This window comes from Stenella coeruleoalba (genome assembly GCF_951394435.1).
Source record: "Stenella coeruleoalba genome assembly, chromosome: 4".
NCBI classification, from domain to species: Eukaryota; Metazoa; Chordata; class Mammalia; order Artiodactyla; family Delphinidae; genus Stenella; species Stenella coeruleoalba.
Window position 1 is genome coordinate 26,234,236 of NC_137149.1, and position 15,815 is coordinate 26,250,050.

The following is a 15,815-nucleotide window of genomic DNA, read 5'->3' on the forward strand; positions in this document are numbered from 1 at the left end:
GAAGAGCGGCCCCCACTTGCCGCAACTAGAGAAAGCCCTCGCACAGAAACGAAGACCCAACACAGCCATAAATAAATTTTAAAAAAAAACTCAAAACCATGGTAGACAATATTTTTTTGTAGAAAAGACAGACAACCATAAAACAGCATAGGGACAGCTATGAGTTAAGTTCAGGCATGCATAAAATGCAGGATTACTAAACATCTAGATAAAATCCTATCGGAGGAGGAATACATTCCTGGTTTAGCAGAGGGGAAAAAAAAAAAAAGTCTGACTAATCTATTTACATTTCCAAAGCCACTGAAAATTTTCCACATCAAAGACTGGAAAAAAAAAAATTTCAACCAGCATGACTAGGGGTTGGGAGAACATTTATCATGGATAAGAAATTGGCTCAGAAAAAGGAGGAAAAATAAAGGGGAAGAACAAATTGTACTCTCCAGATGAGTAATAAAAGAACCTGTGCAATTTGGCATTTTTATAAGTAATCTTAATGGGGTAAACAACAGATTCTTTATATTTACTTTCACTAAACTGTGTTTATCATAGTCTGCCTTCATCTTCCCTCATCTTTTCCTCAGAAATCTTTTCATATTGCTCTTGCTTGTTTCCTTATTTTTTAATTTGTTTCATAATATTTCCTGGGGGGTTTTGTACAGGCTTATTGTGCGCAGATACTGTGCTTGGCACTGACGTTTCAGTGATACACAAGCCAGAAGATGCCCTCACTGATTTTGTATTCTACTAGAGAACACAGATAATAATCGAGCAAGTAAATAAATAAGCAAGATAATTGCAGATTATAAAAACTGCTAGGAAGAAAATTAAAATGTTATGGGATACTACGACAATGGTAAGGGGTGGATGAAATGTAATTTAATCTGGAGTAGGAGCTACCTCAGAAATAGGATTTAGCAAAGGCCCATCTGAGGAGCGGAAATTTCAGCTAAAACCTTAGGGATGAAATGTATTCATGTATTTAATTCAGTAAATGCTTACTGAACACCTACTGTGTGACAGGCACCATTCTAGATGCTGGGAAATCAATAGGGAATGAGGAAGACAAAAATGAAATTCTTTTTTTTTTTTTTTTTTGCAGTATGCGGGCCTCTCACTGTTGTGGCCTCTCCCATTGCGGAGCACAGGCTCCGGACCCACAGGCTCAGTGGCCACGGCTCACGGGCCTAGCTGCTCCACGGCACATGGGATCTTCCCGGACCAGGGCACAAACTCGTGTCCCCTGCATCGGCAGGCGGACTCTCAACCAGTGCGCCACCAGGGAAGCCCAAAAATGAAATTTTTATGGCATTGAAATTGAATCCTACAGAAAGATTTTCATACTGATGCAACAAGGATTACAAATAAGTCTGGATGGGAAAAACCTTGATGGGCTCATTAAATTTTTAAAAGACCGGAGTATCAATAACATAGTGAACTATTAGGAGAGTGGCTTGCAATGGATTTGAAGAGTAGGCAGGGACCAGAGCATGTGTGATTCTGTAGGTCATGGAAAGAAGTCTGCTTTATATTCTAAGTATAATTAGAAGTCATTGATGGGTGTTAAGCACAGGAATGGCATGATTAGATTTAATTAAAAATCATGCTCGCTTCTTTGTAGGGAATGATTTGAAGGGAACAATAATAGACATAAAAAAATAAGTTAGTAAGCTATATTTAAGGCAAAAAAAAAAGTATAGTGACCTGAACTGAGATAGATAAGTGGAGATGAGAAGTAGACAGACAGATTTGGAGAATAATTTGGGGATACAATCAACAGAATTTACTGATAGATTGGTATAGCAAGGAAAAGAAATAACAAATTACTCTTTTGCTTCTAGAAGAGACAACTAGATGGATTTTGATGTTATTTGCTAAGGTGTCAAAGAAAGAGAGGAGTTTAAGGAGGAGATTTAGAATGGAAACTCATGAGTTTCTGCTTCCTAATAGGATATGCCTGAGAGGTATGTGAAGCATCCAGTTGTGATGTCAGATAAACCGTTTGAAATACAAGTCAAGAGCTCAGGGATAAATATAAACATTAGAAAGTCATCAGAATAAATACTGAATTCATATCTATGTCAAATGATGAGATCACTTAGAAAAAGTATGTTGAAGACACAAAGAAGATCTAGGACCCAGAATTAGGAAACCTGGGCCATTTAAAGGTCTAATAGAGGAGGAGTAGCCAGCAGAGGAAACAAACAAGGTACCATTAAGTTAAAGAAAATCAATAGGTCGTGAAGCAGAAGCCAAAGGACAAAGGTGAGGGGGAAAAAAAAAGGAATTATCCATCTATGGGAAATTGAGCAAGATGTAGACAGTGGAAGGTTACTGTTGATCCAGCTAAGATTTCAGTGGAATGCTGGGCACAGAATGGTGGGCCTGGAAATCCGGTAACCGGGGGTTTTGGTGAAAATGAAAGGGGAAGAAATAAAACAGCACAATGATCCATTGAGAGTAACAGTGAAGGAGAAGTTATAGGTGGTTTGGAGAGGGAAGTTTTATCTTGAAAGTGGAAACATGATCCCATTAGAAGAAAATGGCAGTCAATGAATAGTATTGAGTGGAAGTTTGATATTTTAAATTACAGAGCCATGTGGTCTTTCTCTAACAAATATTCTCAACTGAAGTTCAGTCACAAAAGCAAATGGCAGCATTTTGCAAGGTAAATGAAATGGAAGAACAGGGGCAGAAGGAATTGAAGAAAACTGCAACAAAGTAATTAGAATAAAGACAAAGTAGGCTGAATAGGAGAAAAAAATGAACCTTGGAGTGGACCACCAAAAAGATGTGAGTAGGGATTACAGTCTTGATGTACTTGAAAAATTTTGGCAGTAGAGATACTTGAATAAATGTTCCAGAAAAGTAGATAGTGGTTATGGGTGAATGGGTTATTGAAAACCAAGATTTCAGAAGTGGTATATTTTCTGAAAAAACCCAGTATGAAAGTGGCTGGACAAGAGAAATAAAAAGAAATCTGAAGATGAGAAGACCAAAGCACCAAAAAGCTATAATTTTGAATGATTTATTTATGTGGTTCTGAAGTCACAAAGAAATACACAGAATTTAGGAATCTATATTCTTAAATAAAAGGGCTTTAATAAGTAGGTAAATAGACAACAATGACAAAAAAATATGGAAGAGGGATATAATTTGGTGGCATGAACCTCAAGAGTAGTAGTAGGCATTTGCAGGAGGGAGAAGAATGAAGAGCTAGTAGGGGAAATAAAAATCAAAGAAAACACCAACCCAACCTCTTTGTCAATGAAAAATTAATCAACAGTCAATCTGAGAAAGAAATGGAAAATTTTATTCAAGCCAACCTGAGGATTATAACCTGGGAGACAATCTCTCAGAGAGCTCTGAGAACTGTTTTGATGAGGTAAGGGGGGAGGCTAGTTATGTATGTGATTTTGGCAAAAGGGGTATGTGCAGTCAAGCACACATCTCAGTAGATGGTTGCTGCTAGTCATGAAGAATAGACACCTTAGTTAATGGTTTTAGCGCTTTTCTAAGTATGGGAAGATGCAAGAAACTGGGTTCATAAAATTTTCTCCTAAAAATTTCTATCTGAGGGCCAGCTCTGCAAGTTTTCCCAGAGCACAAAGTGCCTCATTCTGACCTCACCCTGAATTCGTTTCAGGGTGTATCATACGTCAGTGACTATAGTGGCTAATGGCTTGATTCTTGTAGGACTGGATGGTTGGCAACATTCTTCATTTTACAATCCCTTCCCTTTTCAGTCTTAATTTCAACAAATGTTTGGGAGGCGTTTCGTGACTGATTGATCTTATAGCACTATATATTTGGTCAATCATTTCAAGTCACCTAATCATGATTAATTTTATCTGAAGGTCCGACATACGTTTAGTAATGCAAGAGACAATAATCTTGTAAAATGGGCAGAATACAAGTAATACAGCTAGTAACATTAATAAGGTCATAAGTATTTAAGCTAAGAACTTGCACTAGGTGCTTCACAGTATCTCCCCAGGTCTTCTGACCAGCCTGCTCTGCACCAGTCACTATCTTTAAAGGAAATGATACGTTAGCACTATCCATAAAGCTCACCAAAGATATCTGCATGTACAAGGTGAGTGGTGGGTCATCGTGACCCCTTACAGGATTTAGAAAGGAATGTTATATTCTAAGGAGTTATATGGCTGGCAGCAGCAGGAGAAAAATTGATCTTTATGGTTGAGCAGGTACTTCTGCCACTGGGAGGTGTAGTTAACACATAATGCAGTTGCACAATGCACACTGGAGAGGAGAGAGGAGGTCCAAAGGGCAAAGAAAAATTTTATGTTTAAGTTTTTCTTGTTTTGCCTTAAAATTTGAATTTTTATTTCATTATCTTATACCTCATTTAGTCAGTGTGAGAAAGAACAAGCAGCTTTTACTTGAGAGGGCCACATTAAAGCTAACAGTTATAAAGGGACAAGCAATTTTTGTTAAGATGAAAATCTAAGAGAATGTTCCTAGAAGAGCTGGAACATATAGGGTAGTTTTCTGACCAAGAACAAGGGCTCTAAAGGGAAATGGGACGGGAGTAGGAGAATCAGATTAAGGGTTGGACAGAACAGTACAAGGATGAGAGTTTCTGTGAAGATGAGTACTCTTGAAATCAAATTTTTAGTTACGATGGTGCTAAACAGGGATATGACATATGATAGCACTGATCCATTTCTTGGAGGAAGAGCAACCGGAACTATTAATCTGGTACAAAAATACTACCCTTGATGGTATGGAAGCTTATTAGATAGGTGTCCCACACGTCTTGGACTAATGAGACCATACATAGTCAACGGCTCCCCAAGGCTAGGGATAGTGTGATACCAGCACAGGCTGGTAGCAGTATCCCAGGACTTTGAACCATACAATGTTGCATCAGCTTCCAAGCATTTTTCACAACTTTTCTAAGGTCCCACTTCCTTCAGTGAAATTTTTCTCACCCCCTCCAGACCATAGTGTTTGAACTCTTATGGAACTTACTATCTGTACCATTCTTCTGATTGTTTAACCACGTATCAGCTAAGTCTAAGAATTGTTTCATACACATGCAATTGATTGTTTCAAGTATTTAGTAAGTTCATAGAATGCAGATACCACGATTTGCCCACAGGGTGCACATCTCTCAAACTGCAAATTCAAGTCTACACATACAACTCTATTTTTCAGCAAGCACTCAGTCTTTGCCCATTTCTCTTAATGGAAAAATTTTAATCTGATCAATTCCAGATATATTCAGACATTTATGGGTTTTCTAAAAACACATAAATGGTATCTATAAGGTATGTTCACCAATCTGGAAATACTGGGTTAAAGGACTATGCTTTAAAACTTGAAAGCATAATTTAAAACAAATTAAGCATTACCTCATACAGCTAATAATGGAACACTTCTTCTCAGAAGGATACTCAGGCCAATCATTAATTCGACAGATATTCAATATCTGATATTGATTCCAAAGCCTATAATGGATATAAGTAGGAGAAAATAAGTTGATAAGACACAATTGCTTGGATCAGAAAGCTTTCAATATATTAATGTAAATACAAAATGTACCCTATAAATGTTTCCTGTTTATATTTATAACAATGATGGAGCTATAAAATGATATTCATATACACAATCCAGAAGGGAAGGAAAGACGAGGAAAGAGGAAATTTAAAGCAACTCCTAAACTTTTCAGGATGGTGTCAAGAAAGAAAAAACACACCCTCAGGAGCTTCGAGATGGCGGAAGAATAAGACGTGGGAATTCCCTTCCTCCCCACAAATACATCAGAAATACATCTACATGTGGAACAACCCCTACAAAACACCTACTTGAACAAGGGCACAACTCAGACCTCCCAAAAGGCAAGAAACTCCCCCACGTACTTGTGTAGGGCAAAAGAAAAAAAGAGACAAAAGGATAGGGACGGGACCTGCACCAGTGGGAGGGAGCCGTGAAGGAGGAAAGGGTTCCATACACTAGGAAGCCCCTTCGCGGGCGGAGACTGCGGGTGGCGTAGGGGGGAAGCTTCGGAAATACGGAGGAGAGCGCAGCCACAGGGGTGCGGAGGGCAAAGCGGAGAGATTCCCGCCCAGAGGATCGGTGCCCACCGGCACTCACCAGCCTGAGGGGCTTCTCTGCTCACCCGCCGGGGCGGGCGGGGCTGGGAGCTGAGTCTCAGGCTTCGGTCGGATCCAGGGAGAGGACGGGTTGGCGGCGTGAACACAGCCTGAAGGGCCTAGTGCACCACGGCTAGCTGGGAGGGAGTCCGGGAAAAGGTCTGGAGCTGCCGAAGAGACAAGAGACTTTTTCTTGCCTCTTTTGTTTCCTGGTGCGTGAGGAGAGAGGATTAAGAGCGCTGCTTAAAGAAGCTCCAGAGACAGGCACAAGCCGCGACTATTAGCGCGGGCCGCAGAGACGGGCATGAGATGCTAAGGCTGCTGCTGCCGCCACCAAGAAGCCTGTGTGCGAGCACAGGTCACTCTGCACACCCCTCCCAGGAGCCTGTGCAGCCCGCCACTGCCAGGGTCCCTGATCCAGGAACCACTTCCCGGGACAACGCATGGCGCACCTCACGCCGGTGCAACGTCACGGCGGCCTCTGCCGCCGCAGGCCCGCCCCGAACTCCGTAACCCTCCCTCCCCCCGGCCTGAGTGAGCCAGAGCGGCTCCTTTAACCCCGTCCTGTCTGAGCGAAGAACAGGCGCCCTCAGGCGACCTACACGCAGAGGCGGGGCCAAATCCAAAGCTGAACCGCGGGAGCTGTGAGAACAAAGAAGAGAAAGGAAATCTCTCTCAGCAGCCTCAGGAGCAGCGGATTAAATCTCCACAATCAACTTCATGTACCCTGCATCTGTGGAATACCTGTGGAATCATCCCAAATTGAGGCAGTGGACATTGGGAGCAACGATATATATATAGATATAGATATAGATATAGATATAGATATAGATATAGATATAGATATAGATAATGTTTTCCCTTTTTCTCTTTTTGTGAGTGTGTATGTGTATGCTTCTCTGTGTCATTTTTCTCTGTCCTTTTTTTTTTTTTTAGTATACTTTTCAGCACTTGTTATCATTGGTGGATATCTTCTTCGGTTTGGTTGCTCTCTTCTTTCTTTCATTATTTTCTTTATTACTTTCTTAATTTTTTTGATTTTTAATAATTATTTTTTATTTTAATAACTTTATTTTACTTTAGTATTTCTCTCTTTATTTCTTTTTTTTCCTCCCTTTTATTCTGAGCCATGTGGATAACAGGCTCTTGTGCCCCGGCCGGGCGTCAGGCCTGTGCCTCTGAGGTGGGAGATCCGAGTTCAACACACTGGTGCGCCAGAGACCTCTCAGCTACATGTAATATCAAATGGGTAAAATCTCCCAGAGATCTCCATCTCAACACCAAGACCCAGCTCCACTCAACAACCAGCAAGCTACAGTGCTGGACACCCTATGCCAAACAACTAGCAAGACGGGAACACAACCCCACCCATTAGCAGAGAGGCTGCCTAAAATCATAATAACGTCAGAGACACCCCAAAACACAACACGACACACGGGCATGCCCACCAGAAAGACAAGATCCAGCTTCATCCACAAGAACACAGGCACTATTCCCTCCACCAGGAAGCCTACACAACTCACTGAACCAACCTTAGCCACTGGTGGGAGGACAACAAAAACAATGGGAACTATGAACCTGCAGCCTGCAAAAAGGAGACCACAAACACAGCAAGTGAAGCACAATGAAAAGACAGAGAAACACACAGCAGATGAAGGAGCAAGGTAAAAACCCACCAGACCAAACAAATGAAGAGGAAATAGGCAGTCTACCTGAAAAAGAATTCAGAATAATGATAGAAAACATGATTCAAAATCTTGGAAATAGAATGGAGAAAATACAAAAAAACGTTTAACAAGGACCTAGAAGAACTAAAGAGCAAACAAACAATGATGAACAACAGAATAAATGAAATTAAAAATTCTCTAGAAGGGATCAATAGCAGAATAACTGAGGCAGAAGAACGGATAAGTGACCTGGAAGATAAAATAGTGGAAATAACTACCACAGAGCAGAAAAAGAAAGAAGAATGAAAAGAATTGAGTACAGTTTCAGAGACTCTGGGACAACATTAAACACACCAACATTCGAATTATAGGGGTCCCAGAAGAAGAAGAGAAAAAAAAGGGGGCTGAGAAACTATTTGAAGACACTATAGTTGAAAATTCCCCAAATATGGGAAAGGAAATAGTTAATCAAGTCCAGGAAGCACAGAGAGTCCCATACAGGATAAACCCAAGGAGAAACATGCCAAGACACATATTAATCCAACTACCAAAAATTAAATACATAGAAAAAATATTAAAAGCAACAAGGGAAAAACAACAAAACACATACAAGGGAATCCCCATAAGGTTAGCAGGTGATCTTTCAGCAGAAACTCTGCAAGCCAGGAGGGAGTGGCAGGACATATTTAAAGTGATGAAAGGGAAAAACCTACAACCAGGATTACTCTATCCAGCAAGGATATCATTCAGGTTCGATGGAGAAATTAAAATATTTAGAGACAAGCAAAACCTAAGAGAATTCAGCACCACCAAACCAGCTTTACAACAAATGCTAAAGAAACTTCTCTAGTCAGGAAACACAAGAGAAGGAAACGACCTACAATAACAAACCCAAAACAATTAAGAAAAAGGTAACAGGAACATACATATCGATAATTACCTTAAATGTAAGTGGATTAAATGTTCCAACCAAAAGACATAGACTGGCTGAATGGATACAAAAACAAGACCCATAAATATGCTGTCTACAAGAGACAAACTTCAGACCTAGAGACACATACAGACTGAAAGTGAGGGGATGGAAAAAGATATTCCATGCAAATGGAAACCAAAAGAAAGCTGGAGTAGCAATTCTCATATCAGACAAAATAGACTTTAAAACAAAGACTATTACAAAAGACTAAGAAGGACACTACATAATGATCAAGGGATCAATCCAAGAAGGAGATATAAAAATTGTAAATATTTATGCATCCAACATAGGAGCACCTCAATACATAAGGCAAAGGCTAACACCAATAAAAGGTGAAATAGACAGTAACACAATCATAGTAGAGGAATTTAACACCCCACTTTCAACAATGGACAGATCATCCAAAATTAAAATGAATAAGGAAACACAAGCTTTAAATGATACATTAAACAAGATGGACTTAATTGATATTTATAGGACATTCCATCCAAAAACAACAGAATACACTTTCTTCTCAAGTGCTCATGGAACATTCTCCAGGATAGATCATATCTGGGGTCACAAATCAAGCCTTGGTAAATATAAGAAAATTGAAATTGTATCAAGAATCTTTTCCGACTGCAACACTATGAGACTAGATATCAATTACAGGAAAAAATCTGTATAAAATACAAACACATGGAGGCTAAACAATACACTACTTAATAACCAAGAGAACACTGCAGGAATCAAAGAGGAGATCAAAAAATACCTAGAAAAAAATGACAATGAAATAAAGACGACCCAAAACCTATGGGATGCGGCAAAAGCAGTTCTAAGAGGGCAGTTTACAGCAGTACAATCCTATCTCAAGAAACAAGAAACATCTCAAATAAACAACCTAACCTTACACCTCAAGCAATTAGAGAAAGAAGAACAAAGAAACCCCGAAGCTAGCAGACGGAAAGAAATCATAAAGATCAGATCAGAAATAAATGAAAAAGAAATGAAGGAAACAATAGCAAAGATGAATAAAACTAAAAGCTGGTTCTTTGAGAAGATAAACAAAATTGATAAACCATTAGCCAGACTCATCAAGAAAAAAAGGGTGAAGACTCAAATCAATAGAGTTAGAAATGAAAAAGAAGAAGTAACAACTGACACTGCAAAAATACAAAGGATCATGAGAGATTACTACAAGCAACTATATGCCAATAAAATGGACAACCTGGAAGAAATGGACAATTTCTTGGAAAAACACAGCCTTCCAAGACTGAACCAGGAAGAAATAGAAAATATGAACAGACCAATCACAAGCACTGAAATTGAAACTGTGATTAAAAATCTTCCAACAAACAAAAGCCCAGGACCAGATGGCTTCACAGGCGAATTCTACCAAACATTTAGAGAAGAGTTAACACCTATCCTTCTCAAACTCTTCTAAAATATAGGAGAGGGAGGAGCACTCCCAAACTCATTCTACAAGGCCATCATCACCCTGATACCAAAACCAGAAAAAGATGTCACAAAGAAAGAAAACTACAGGCCAATATCACTGATGAACTTAGATGCAAAAATCCTCAATTAAATACTACCAAACAGAATCCAACAGCACATTAAAAGAATCACAGACCATGATCAAGTGGGGTTTATCCCAAGAATTCAAGGATTCTTCAATATACGCAAATCAATCAATGTGATACACCATATTAACTAATTGAAGAATAAAAACCATATGATCATCTCAATAGATGCAGAAAAAGCTTTCGACAAAATTCAACACCAATTTATGATAAAAACCCTGCAGAAAGTAGGCATAGAGGGAACTTATCTCAACATACTAAAGGCCATATATGACAAACCCACAGCCAACATCATCCTCAGTGGTGAAAAACTGAAAGCATTTCCACTAAGATCAGGAACAAAACAAGGTTTTCCACTCTCACCACTATTATTCAACATTGTTTTGGAAGTTTTAGCCACAGCACTCAGAGAAGAAAAAGAAATCAATGAATCCATATCAGAAAGGAAGAAGTAAAGCTGTCATTATTTGCAGATGATATGATACTATACATAGAGAATCCTAAAGATGCTACCAGAAAGCTACTAGAGCTAATCAATGAATTTGGTAAAGTAGCAGGATACAAAATTAATGCACAGAAATCTCTGGCATTTCTCTACACTAATGATGAAAAATCTGAAAGTGAAATTAAGGAAACACTCCCATTTACCACCGCAACAAAAAGAATAAAATACCTGGGAATAAACCTACCTAAGGAGACAAAAGACCTGTATGCAGAAAACTATATGAAACTGATGAAAGAAATTAAAGATGATACAAATAGATGGAGAGATATACCATGTTTTTGGATTGTAAGAATCAACATTGTGAAAATGACTCTACTACCCAAAGCAATCTACTGATTCAATGCAATCCCTATCAAACTACCACTGGCATTTTTCACAGAACTAGAACAAAAAACTTCACAGTTTGTATGGAAACACAAAGGACCCCAAATAGCCAAATTAATCTTGAGAAAGAAAAATGGAGCTGGAGAAATCAGGCTTCTGGACTTCAAACTATACTACAAAGTAATCAAGACAGTATGCAAAAACAGAAATATAGATCAATGGAACAAGACAGGAAGCCCAGAGATAAACCCACGCACACGTGGTCACCTTATTTTTGATAAAGGAGGCAAGAATATACAATGGAGTAAAGGCATACACTTCAATAAGTGATTCTAGGAAAACTGGACAGGTACACATAAAAGAATGAATTTAGAACACTCCCTAACACCATACAAAAAAATAAACTCAAAATGATTAAAGACCTAAAGGTAAGGTCAGACACTATAAAACTCTTAGAGGAAACATAGGCAGAACACTCTATGACATAAAACACAGAAAGTTCCTTTTTGACCCACCTCCTAGAGAAATGGAAATAAAAACAAAAATTAAAAAATGGGACCTAATGAAACTTCAAAGCTTTTGCACAGCAAAAGAAACCATAAACAAGACGAAAAGACAACCCTCAGAATGGGAGAAAATATTTGCAAATGAAGCAACTGACAAAAGATTAATCTCCAAAATTTACAAGCAGCTCATGCAGCTCAACATCAAAAAAAAAAAAAAAAAAAAAAACCCAATCCAAAAATAGGCAGAAAACCTAAATAGACATTTCTCCAAAGAAGATATACAGCTTGCCAACAAACACATGAAAGAATGCTCAACATCATTAATCATTAGAGAAATGCTAATCAAAATTACAATGAGATATCATCTCACACCAGTCAGAATGGCCATCCTTAAAAAAATCTATAAACAATAAATTCTGGAGAGGCTGTGGAGAAAAGGGAACCCTCTTGCACTGTTGGTGGGAATGTAAATTGATACAGCCACTATGGAGAACAGTATGGAGGTTCCTTAAAAAACTAAAAATAGAACTACCATACAACCCAGCAGTCCCACTACTGGGCATATACCCTGAGAAAACCATAATTCTAAAAGAGTCACATACCACAATGTTCATTGCAGCTCTATTTTCAAAGGCAGGACATGGAAGCAACCTAAGTTTCTGTTGAGAGATGAATGGATAAAGAAGATGTGGCACATATATACAATGGAATATTAGCCATAAAAAGAAACGAAATTGAGTTATTTGTAGTGAGGTTGATGGACCTAGAGTCTGTCATACAGAGTGAAGTAAGTCAGAAAGAGAAAAACAAATACCATATGCTAACACATATATATAGAATCTAAAAAAAAAAAAAAAAAAAGGTCATGAAGAACCTAGGGGCAGTATGGGAATAAGGACGCAGACCTACTAGAGAATTGACTTGAGGACATGGGAAGGGAGAAGGGTAAGCTGGGACAAAGTGGAGAGTGGCATGTGCATACATACACTACCAAATGTAAAACCGATAGCTAGTGGGAAGCAGCCGCATAGCAGAGGGAGTCAGCTTGGTGCTTTGTGACCACCTAGAGGGGTGGGATAGGGAGGGTGGGAGGGAGGGAGATGTAAGAGAGAGGAGATATGGGGATATATGTATATGTATAGCTGATTCACTTTGTTATAAAGTAGAAACTAACACACCATTGTAAAGCAATTATACTCCAATAAAGATGTTAAAAAAAAAACCTCCCATATGACCACCACAGCCACTGTCATCAGCTAATGGCCAAACTCATAATGAACAAATCAAGAATGAGTGATCTAGTATTCTTATGCTCTATAGGCAGATACTCTCAGTAACAGTGAAGGTGATCAGTTTTCAAATGGAATGTGAGTACAAGTCACAGTGTGGAAGTCAACTACTATTGACAAGTTATCAAAACTTACTCTCAATAAACTACTACCTTCATGATATTACAAATGAGCTACTTTTTGAGAAAAGAATCTGTCAGTCAAAATATCTATAAAAGTGGTAGGAAAATATATCGTATATATCGTATATTTTCCTTTAAAAAATGATAAACTAAAAATTTAAGTTTTTTCCAAATTATGGTAGTTACATTTTAATTTATTATTGTTCATTTATGCATCCAACAAAAACTACTACAATTCTACTATGCATTAAGCACCTAGAAAATCTTTTTTTTTTTTTTTTTTTTGCGGTACACGGGCCTCGCACTCACTGTTGTGGCCTCTCCCGTTGCGGAGCACAGGCTCCGGACGCACAGGCTCAGTAGCCATGGCTCACATGCCTAGCTGCTCCGCGGCATGTGGGATCTTCCCGGACCGGGGCACGAACCCGCATCCCCTGCATCGGCAGGCAGACTCTCAACCACTGCGCCACCAGGGAAGTCCCTAGAAAATCTTAAAATATTAGTTTATACTGATTTATTTTTCCAAGTAAGTTATTCCAATGCAAAAACAAAAATATTTAAATGTTTCACCTGCTCTTTAACACGCAAAATTATTCTCTTACCCGAGTATAAAAGCAACAGTATCTGATTTCAAAATAACAAATATGCAGGGTTAGAGAAAAAATAAATGTAAGGGCTTGTCAAAGCTTATTTTAAAAATACACAGCAAAGAAAATACAAAATTAGCACAATTTTAGTAATACTACGATAGTCTATGAAAGACATCTATTCCTTGGTTTAAAGGATGTCATTTTGTGATTAAACATGTGTTTTAACAAACATAAAAAACTAACTGACCATGGGAAGAAAAACTAGAAGAGTCAGGAAGAAACTAACAGTAACCAAAACAAGCAGGTTACAAAGTATGCCTTATTCAATTAAATTGCAGAAAAACTAGTGTACACATACTGCAAATTTAAGATGTCCCAAGGCATTAGTAATGTGTATAAATAAACCTTACATATTTGATTTTTATTAGAAACTCTAGCATTACCACAGTTTGTAGTCAATATGCCTTTGAATGAGTCTTCTCAATTTTGCTTTCTCTCTCAGGTAAATGAGCCAAGATATTAGTCATTTAACTGCCTTAAAAATAATTTACAAATGGTAATCAGACTTGTTCTTTAAAGGAAAAGATCAACACTGAAATTAACATGTGGGTTGGTATCTATAGCTTGAGATATGTTTAATCTCATAGAAAGAATTATCATTTTAATTAATTTTCTAAGGTTTAATCATCACCTAATCTATACATACGTCCTAAGTTAAAATGGATTTGATAGAAGATAACAGACAGATGGATAGGTAAACATACAGTATAGGTGACTTTTAATATGTAATTGATAATACACATATATATGCATATATAATATATACACACGTACAGAAATCTTAACCAACAGAAATTTTACTGGCATTCTTAAAGCATCATAATACTTTTGCCCATCTATTTAGTGGTTCCCCCAATTTTGGACTTAGAATAAATTTGCTTTTTTTTTTTTTTTTTTTTTGCGGTATGCGGGCCTCTCACTGTTGTGGCCTCTCCCGTTGCGGAGCACAGGCTCCATACGCGCAGGCTCAGCGGCCATGGTTCACGGGCCCAGCCGCTCCACGGCATGTGGGATCTTCCCGGACCGGGGCACGAACCTGTGTCCCGTGCATCGGCAGGCGGACTCTCAACCACTGCGCCACCAGGGAAACCCAAATTTGCATTTTTAATTGGGGTTCAGACTTCTTCCTGCTTGCTAAGAAAGAAAGAATAAACATACCATATTCACCAGAATAAATAAATCTGTATTAAAATGTGAGAAAGTAAAACTGGCCTTACTTAGAAAACAGTGGTAGATCTTCCAAGTTGAACCAATATGAAGGATGCCTTGCAAGAATACAGTAAACAAATACATTGTATGGAATGGATTTTCCTTTCCAATCACTCCACGCTCAAAATTTGAAAGAAAGAAAATTTGAAAGAAAAGTAAAATCTGAGTCATTATTGTGTATTTAAATTTCCATAGGAAGAATGGTGAATAAAACTTTAATAAAATATGCAGATTTTATTTGATAATTTTATTTGATAATATGCAGATTTTATTTGATAATTTGATAATAAATAATAATAATTATTTGATAATTAGGTAGATTCCATCCAGAGCTAAGTAACACACCAAAGATAAACTGTGAAGGACCCTGTCAGTTACTGTCAGAGATTGTTTCTCTCTGTTCTTGCAATACTAAGACACAATTAATTGCCTGAACTACAGCTGGTCTACCAGGATGTTAAAGGCAAAGGTGGAGGAGTGCTCCCTTCACATCCTCACCCATCCTCTAATTTGATTCAGCGACTGTACCAAGGAACAGTAGTAATTGTAAAAACTATGGTAAGTTTTCAATCCCTGTTATTATATTAGTTTTCTAGGGCTGCAGTAACAGAATACCACAGACTGGGTGGCTTAAACAACAGAAACGTATTTTCTCACATTTCAGGAAGCTAGATGTTCAAGATTAAGGTGTTGGCAGGCTTGGTTTCTTCCAAGGTCTCTCTCCTTTGCTTGCAGATGGCCGCCTTCTCTCACTATCCTCACATGGTCTTTCCTCTGTGCTGGAGCATTCATAGTGTCTCTCTGTTGTGTCCAAGTTTATTCTTATAAGAACACTAGTCAGATTGAATTAGGGCCCACCCTAATGACTTCATTTTAACTTAATCACCCCTTT

General features: G+C 38.3%; 1 long non-coding RNA gene across 1 annotated transcript in view; it reads right to left on the reverse strand.

The window, feature by feature from the left end:
• LOC307185985 overlaps positions 1-6,573 on the reverse strand; it is a 115,365-nt gene extending 108,792 nt beyond the window's left edge. The window contains exons 1-2 of the long non-coding RNA XR_013828228.1: positions 6,118-6,573; positions 5,376-5,471 (exon numbers count right to left, since the gene is read on the reverse strand). This is a non-coding gene — a long non-coding RNA (uncharacterized lncRNA). The remainder of the gene's footprint in view (positions 1-5,375; positions 5,472-6,117) is intronic.
• Between the last annotated feature and the right edge of the window lie 9,242 nt (positions 6,574-15,815).